Genomic DNA, 7,906 nt, shown 5'->3' on the forward strand with positions numbered 1-7,906 from the left:
CAAAGAATATGATTTGATTAGTAATAAAACCAAAGTATAAGGGGGCAATAGTAATTATCCCTAAAAAGAATCATAAAGTTTTAGGAATAAAATAAGTTTGAGAGATTGATAAGATTTTAGTAATATTACATGTTCCTCAAATGAAAAATCTTTCATCTGACATAAAATCTTGGTGACTTGAATTGGCATCAAATCTGAAAAAATAGGAAACACAAGACAGAGATATAACCAAAAGGACACAATGAAAATACATCTTTTCTCTCCCCAACCTTCTGTAAATTAAAATCCACAAATTTATTTATTTATTTTTCTGAAAGAACCCCCACAAAACTTTCAATAGCCATAGTTTACGGCAGTTGAAACCGACTGCATGTAGAATACGATCACCGAAATAACCCAAAAATCATCACAAAAAACTCTAACCAAAATATTTCAATGTATGTTTGCATGTTTAAGATGGAAGAAGGATTTACAACTTACCTGGTTCCAATGATAGTATATTGAACCGCTAGCACTCCAGAATTGGTTGAGAACGTAGTCTTCAAGCCAGATGTTGAGTTTTTGGGAAAATATAGGGCTTTCTAAGAGTTTCGAAAATTAGAGTTCATATAGCAAATGACAATTTAGAAATTCAATTATGGTTTTCAAAAGGTTGGAAATAAAATTTTCACACAAAAAGATGAAAGAGAAGAGTTGGAATATTAAGAGGGAACGTGGACTTTTTGTTTTTTTATGGGAAACGTGGGTTTTTATCTTATTTATTTATTTTTATTATGATACAGGAAACGTGGGGTTTTTTTTTCCCAAAGAAACGGAATTTCTCCCCCAAAAAATCGCTAAGAAATTGAATATAAATATAACTTCTTCATTTTCTTGGGTTTTTTTTTTTTTTTTTCTTTATACACGAAACGTTGGTTTTTTCAAAGAAACCGAAGTATCTTCCCAAAAAACCGCTAAGAAATTGAATCCAAATATAATTTCTTCCTTTTTTGTGGATTTTATTTTTTTTTTATACAAGAAACATGAGGCTTTTTCAAAAAAAAACGAAGTTTCTTCTTAATAAAACCGTTAAAAAACTGAATACAAAAATATAACTTCTTCCTTTGAAGAATCCAAATATACCATTTTGTTAAAAACTGTTTATAGATTACCTAATTCTCTCAAAAACTAAAGATTACGTAAAATCCAATTTGATATTCTTTCCTTATTTTTATATTTTTTCTTATAAATACATTTTATTTCGTTATTATTATTTCTTTCCTACTAGCAAAATTTAAGTTTAAATATTTTGGTGTTTCTGTTAAATAATTAAATCATCAAATATTTTCATTTTAGGAGGAAATTATTTATAAAAGATTATTGTTTATTTTTTTTGTTTAATTTGTTTCACGTTTCATGGTTTTCCTCCATTCAAAGGTCATTATAAGCCCATACTTCTCGGGGGGGGGGGGGTGGGGGGGATGCAGGAGGGAACTACATTTTTAGTATTAAAAAACACAAAAAAAAAAAAAAAAAAAAGTCATTATAATTTTTTTAATTTAATATAATTCATTAATATTATTTAAAAAACCAATTTTTTGAATATTTTTCCGTTCCCTTCTAAAAATTTTAAAATTTTCCCTCTGACCCTCATGTATGAAATGTGGGTCTCAATAAAACCTGGTTTGACTGGCCCGACCCTAACCCCCTGAGCCCAAGCATATTCGACTCAAAGTGTGGGTTAGGGTTACAAAATAGACTTGTAAACATATCGGATTCGGCTCGAATACATCAGTACGAATCCGAATCTGATTAGAATACCGCTATTCGAATCCGATTCTGGCAGAAATTTAGAGAAGGCATCCAAATTCGAATCCAGAACTTTATTGGATATTCGATAATAATCTGATTCGATAAGCTATTCGATTATTGATTGATGATTGTCATTTTTTTATTTTTTATTTCCAATTTACAATTTTCTGTTTTCGTTTACTGGTTTCCCTCGAATTCGATACTTTACTCTAATTGAATTTTTTAAGGGATAATTACTGTTGCCCCCCTCACTTCTGACGGTGTTAAGCGGCTGTTATGATTTAATATGTAATGTCTATTTTACCCTTCATTAAAATTTAAGAAGTCAAAACACACACTACCCTCTTTTATAAAAACCATAATGAATACCAATTTTAAATTCTTGTTATATGGGATTTCTTTTGGAATTGATTTTAGATTTGAAAGAGTACTAGAACATCATCGTCTCCATTGCTTCCAGTTAACTTTTGTACTCCAAATGAGATTCTCCCTCTTGTTAGTAAAAGACTTCTTTCTAATGCATCATTATTTTTGCAAAACATTGCTGCACGATATTGATGCAATCATATGAATCAACCTATCAAAACTTAGATCATAGAAGACCAGACCAGCAAAGATTTTGTAGGGAAGACAATCTAGAGAGAAGAAAATGGAGAAAAAGAAAACTGCAAAACCTCTGGTGCGGCCCGTGCGGGTCATCGTCATTTTCGCCATTTTAGTCTCCGTTGCTTGCATCGACAATAAATGCTCAGCTTGCAATGCAATAGCGAAAGAGCTGGAGGTTAGACTTTCAAAAGAGATACCGCGGAACCATTTAGCTATGACATCATTTTGGATTCTAAAGGTCTAACGGAGAGAAAAATTAATTGACTACAGACTGAGAATACACGAACTTTTGTATGGATTCTCTGAAAAGATCCAAGATTATACTCCACACGGGTTAGCTAGATTCGACTAGATGAGAATTGATCAAAGTCGAGAATTGATCAAAGTCGATGATTGGGACAACCTAATCATTGACAAGCAAGAGGCACGAGATTATTCAAAAGACATATCCTCTTACTATGGAAGGTTACTTGAAGAAACAGAAGCTGAGTTGGCTGAGTTGATCAAGACATGATCTATTAGAATAGGAGGTGTAAGCAAGGTTTTATGCCAAGACCTCAGCAAGCACTATAGTGTGACAAGTGATTCTCACCTCCCGGAGAATGATGAGGAGGAGGAACCAAATGAGGATCTCTAGAAGGCACGGTTGACAAGCTTCCTGGTTATTTTGCAGCTCCTAAAGATTTAAAGTTTGCGAGCGTACTTTGACTGAAATGAATGAATTAACCTATCAAAACTCCACGGAAAGCATGAACAAACTGCAAACACAATTAGTCTTCTTGCTGAGCTAGCATTCTCTCAAAAGGTAGACTCTGAATCTGGAATATCTAATAAGATGAGACAGATACAGCCCTTTCAACCAATTTTCTACTTGAAACAATAAATTGAAGGAGCAACCCATTAAAGGTTGGATGATTAAAAGGTGAAAGAACGACAAAGAAAAGATTCAAAAGTATAAATAAATTGTTGCTTTGCTTTGCTCCTCTTAGCAGCTAACGGTTTAGGCAATTATTGCAGGCGTTTTGCAGATTCTCAGAGGAAATCAGATTCAGGAGTGAGTGAAGTTAACTATGGAAAATATATAGGTGATTTTCAATTTCCAACTTTGAGTTGTATTGGATCTTCTCTCATCTTCAGTTTCTATTTTGAGTTCTATTTAGTCAATTCTTTCATTTATTCTACATGATCAATAGTTAATTAAGGGTACTACTGTAACTTGACAAAAAGGTAAATAAGTAAAGAGATAAGTATAAGGGTATTTTGGGATTTTTGAGAAATATAAAGACGCCACATCATCAGTAAACTAACGGAACTTAACGGTAGGGGGCATTAGTAATTGTATACAAAGTTAAAGGTTGGATTAGTAATTCTGAAAAGTACAGGAGATACAATAGTAATAAAATCAAAATACAGGGGGACAATAGTAATTATCTCTATTTTTTTATTTTAAATTTCCTATTTTTGAATCCAATTATCATCCATTTTAAGCAATTATCTGAATTCGAATCTAGTTGTTTAGCAGATGGATATGAATATTTTCCGGTAAGAAAAATTCTAGATATGGAAACAAGTATGAATGCGAATTTGGAAGTGGATTTCGGCTATCCATTTACAGGTCCATTACAAAATACTTGACCCTGGCAGGGTCGGGTAAGGCTTGGGTTCCCACCTTGGGCTTGCAGTTTTATTGTAGTCGTGAAAAAATTCGATGTCATTACACTGTTAATTACCACAATAATAATATTCTCATATTACTGTAATTCCTAACTTTAGTTTTGTTTATTTAGTTATATCTTCTTTTTTTTTAATTTTTATTGTTGTGGTTTAAATGCTATAATCTAAAATATTTTAAATTATTACAATACATAACTGTAATTATGTTTCTACAGTTAGAGGGAATGTGTTTACTACAAATTTTAACCGCAGTTCTATTTCTGGAGCTGAAAAGAAATTGTTACTGCAACTTTAAATACTGCAGCTATTATGTAAACTATATTACTACAATTCCAAAATGTAGTTATGCTTTAGTAGCTAAAAAATTTGATATTATTACACTTTTAATTCCATAGTTATAAGTTCCATATATTACTACAATTTTTAGTTGTAGTTTTGTTTCTGTAATTACAGTGTTTTTCTATTATTATGGTTTTGAATATCGTAGTTAAACATATTTTAAATTACTACAACATGTAACTGTAATTATATTTTTGCAATTAGAGGTAATATATTACTGTGGTTTTTGATACTGTAGTAAAAAATTGTTCATATTGCTACGATTTTTAGTTATACTTTTACAAGCACATCTATAAAATATATTTGTTACTGCATATGCTGCATACTGTAGCAATGACTGTTTTGTATTACTACACATGGAAAACTGTAGTTAGAAAAGACTAGTAACTTTGGTTAAAAAAACCATAGCTAATTATCTGTAACTATATGTGGTTTTTGTTGTAGTGACAAGGCTGGAAAAGTGGATCAATGAATTCAAGATCTAATGTAGAGGAGGAAAGAAAAGAAATTAAATTACTGAATTATTTAACGAAGCATAAACCAATTTCAAGTAGACAAGTTAGAAGTTTACCTTCATGATCCACTAGCTGAGATATACGATTCTCCGGTTTCTTTCTTTTTTTCTTTTTTTTTTTCTTCTTTTTTTTGGGTACAAAAGGGCTTTATTAAGCCAAGGGATGGGGATATTAATATGCCTCAGCAATAGTCGAACCCACGAACTCTTCACTATGATTCTATAGTGTTTTTAGTTTAACTACAGAATGATAATACCTAGGGTTGCAATCCCCATCATTTATATATTGGCTCCTTGATTTTTGAAACCAACAACTCAGTTTTTAGGGGATTTTGCTTGGGAGCAATGCCTATGTGGCACTGCTCCAAGCAGCGGACGGTTAGATTAAAAGATTCTTTGAATAGTTGAATCTTGATCGTTAAATATCTCACATGCAAAATTCATCCACTTAAGTGAATCTAACCCAAATATGAACCGAATCAAACCGAACCGATTTTCCTTGTCATTCCAATCCCTTTCGTCTTCGGTAACCACCGCCATCGCTGGCGGCATCCTCTGACGTTGCCGATGATGCTACCAGTGCCGGCTCTTCCACAAGTCTCACAACGTAGATGATTCCAACCAGCGCAAGAAGAAAATCGGTTTTGGTGATAGAATGCTCATCCAGGCCACAGAAGAAGGCGTCGGCGCACCACAGGAAGACGAGACCCAAGAAAACTCAACCTTGGGACGTCAATCGTAAGCCCACTGTTTACCCACCTCTCCCTTCTTTCCTCCTAATTGGAATTTCGTCCCTGCTGATGAATCTTCTAAAATCGTCCTCGTTGCTTCCACTGCACAATTGAAAGAGAATCCTTGAGGAAGGACTGAAGACATCTTAAGGCATCACCTACGTGTTAGTTATTTTCTTTGCCTCTTCATCTAGGTCTTCGCAGTTTGTTATTGGGTTCATGAATGGATAAGCTTCAGTTCCTTAATGTATGGTAAACTTCTTTATTTTAGTATGGAAATTTCCTATTAGTGCATAGATTTCTCTTCACCACTCCCTCATAGTTTGCCTCGACACACACATCGATGCCTACCAACTGTTTGGGTTTTTTCCCCTTACAAGCCTTTGCAATTTGGAGTGTTCCATGGTTCACCATGATGGTGATCCACAAGAGATCGAAATTGCTGCAGAAGGTAGATGACACTCTGGGTGTTCCACACGCACGCAGTCACCGGAAGTCTGTGAGGAATTCTCACCGGCATCCTCGCCAAGCCAATGATGTGTTCCATGTTCTTACCAGTCGCCAACAGCAAAGGTTTTGTCTATGATGGAAAAGCAAGAGGAATTCAAGTGGGAAAACAGATCGTTGGAGCTCAATTCATCAAAGGTTGGAATGCAGTGGTTACATCTATCATCTGCATAGTGATCAAGATTTTTATCCCATTGAGGATGCCGGACGAACAACAACTATTGATCAGAGACGACGCCGTTCACGGAGAAGCATATGCATTGTGGGGTGATGGTGAGAAATATGATCAAACTAGACATGGTTGGTACCTCAACGATGAAACTATACATCCAACTCAACTGCAAATGGCAACTGGTGTTACCCAGGTAGTGTAAGATCGAGAGAGAAAGAGAGGAATGGAGTAGTGTAAGATCGAGAGAGAAAGAGAGGAATGGAGAAGCGATAGATGGATCGGAGATTAAATTGTTGTGCTTCTAAGAATACAAGACTCTTAAGCAGTGTAAAGCCGGCATCGGTAATGGTAGCATCATCGGCAACGCCGGAGGATGCCAAGGAAATCACCCTAGCGACGGTGGTGGTTGCCGAAGATGAAAGGGATTGGAATTAAAAGAAAAACCGGTTCGGTTCGAGTCGGCTCATATATTTGGGTTAGATTCACTTAAGTGGATGAATTTTGCATGTGGGGTATTTAACGCTCAAGATTAAACTATTCAAATAATCTTTTAATCTAACCGTCCGCTGCTTGGAGCAGTGCCACATAGGCATTGCTCCCAAGCAAAATCCGTTTTTAAGAGCTTGCTAAGTATTCAGACCGGAAACCATCTTTAAGGGGTTAGGTTTTGTTCTGTATGAATATGGTATGTGTAATGGATAAATCTCCAAAGCATTGGTTTAAGTTTATTCACCCAATGGTTTAATAGCCAAATCATAAAGAACCCACCTAGAATTGTAAATGAAATCTGGGCCATCGAACTAATCATAGATATCCAAACGTGTAAATCTAGGAGGGGGGGGGAAACCCGCCAAAAAAGGGGTAAAAGAGAAAAAAAAGGGAAGGGGGGGGGGAAAGGGAGGGTATAAATAATACGTAAATTTCTCATATATAATTCTTCTCTTTTTTCCCCCCCTCTTTTTTTCTTTTTTTCTTTTTTTTTTTTTTTTGTGTTTTTTATTTTTTTTTTTTTTTTTTTTTGTGGTGTGATATTGGGTGTTGTGGGGGGGGGGGGGGGGGGGGGGCTAATCGGACGGCTCGGATGATCCTTCTAATTAAATAATCAAAAAATCCCTTTACCCCTTTACGTTTACCGTGTGAACAGGGTTTTATGAGTTCGGTTCGGTCTGATGCAAACCAAACGGTCCATCTGAGCGGTTCGACTGGGTATAGTAAATGTAATTAAACGTGTATTCCATACTACCAGCCTATACGTATATACGGTTGTACAGTAACCGTATATACAACCAGTTCAAAATCGTAAGAAGCTAAAAACCAACCCGCCCATTTCATTTTCATTTGTTTTCGTTGTTGGCTGATCACGAGATTTACAGCGAAATCGCAGCAGAGAAGAAGAAGAAGAGGAAGAAGAGGAAGAAGAAGCGGTGCTCGAGAGGAAGAAGAAGCGGCGGTGTTCATCGCAACGATTTCTGTTTCGTTGTTGGCTGATCTGCGAAGTTACAAACGAAATCGCAGAGAGAAGAAGAAGAAGAAGAAGAGGAAGAAGAGGAAGAAGAAGCAGCGGTGTTCATC

The 7,906-nt window shown here is 35.4% G+C and overlaps 2 pseudogenes; both read left to right on the forward strand.

Moving 5' to 3' along the window:
* Positions 1 to 2,440: 2,440 nt before the first annotated feature.
* LOC149005182 (uncharacterized) lies at positions 2,441 to 3,034 on the forward strand (annotated as a pseudogene).
* Positions 3,035 to 6,191: 3,157 nt separating this feature from the next.
* On the forward strand, positions 6,192 to 6,753 carry LOC149005183 (ammonium transporter 3 member 1 pseudogene; annotated as a pseudogene).
* The last annotated feature ends 1,153 nt before the right edge of the window (positions 6,754 to 7,906 follow it).

The sequence above is a fragment of the Hakea prostrata genome, chromosome 9, assembly GCF_041222555.1.
Source record: "Hakea prostrata isolate BN-2017 chromosome 9, UWA_Hpros_2, whole genome shotgun sequence".
In the NCBI taxonomy this organism is placed as follows: Eukaryota; Viridiplantae; Streptophyta; class Magnoliopsida; order Proteales; family Proteaceae; genus Hakea; species Hakea prostrata.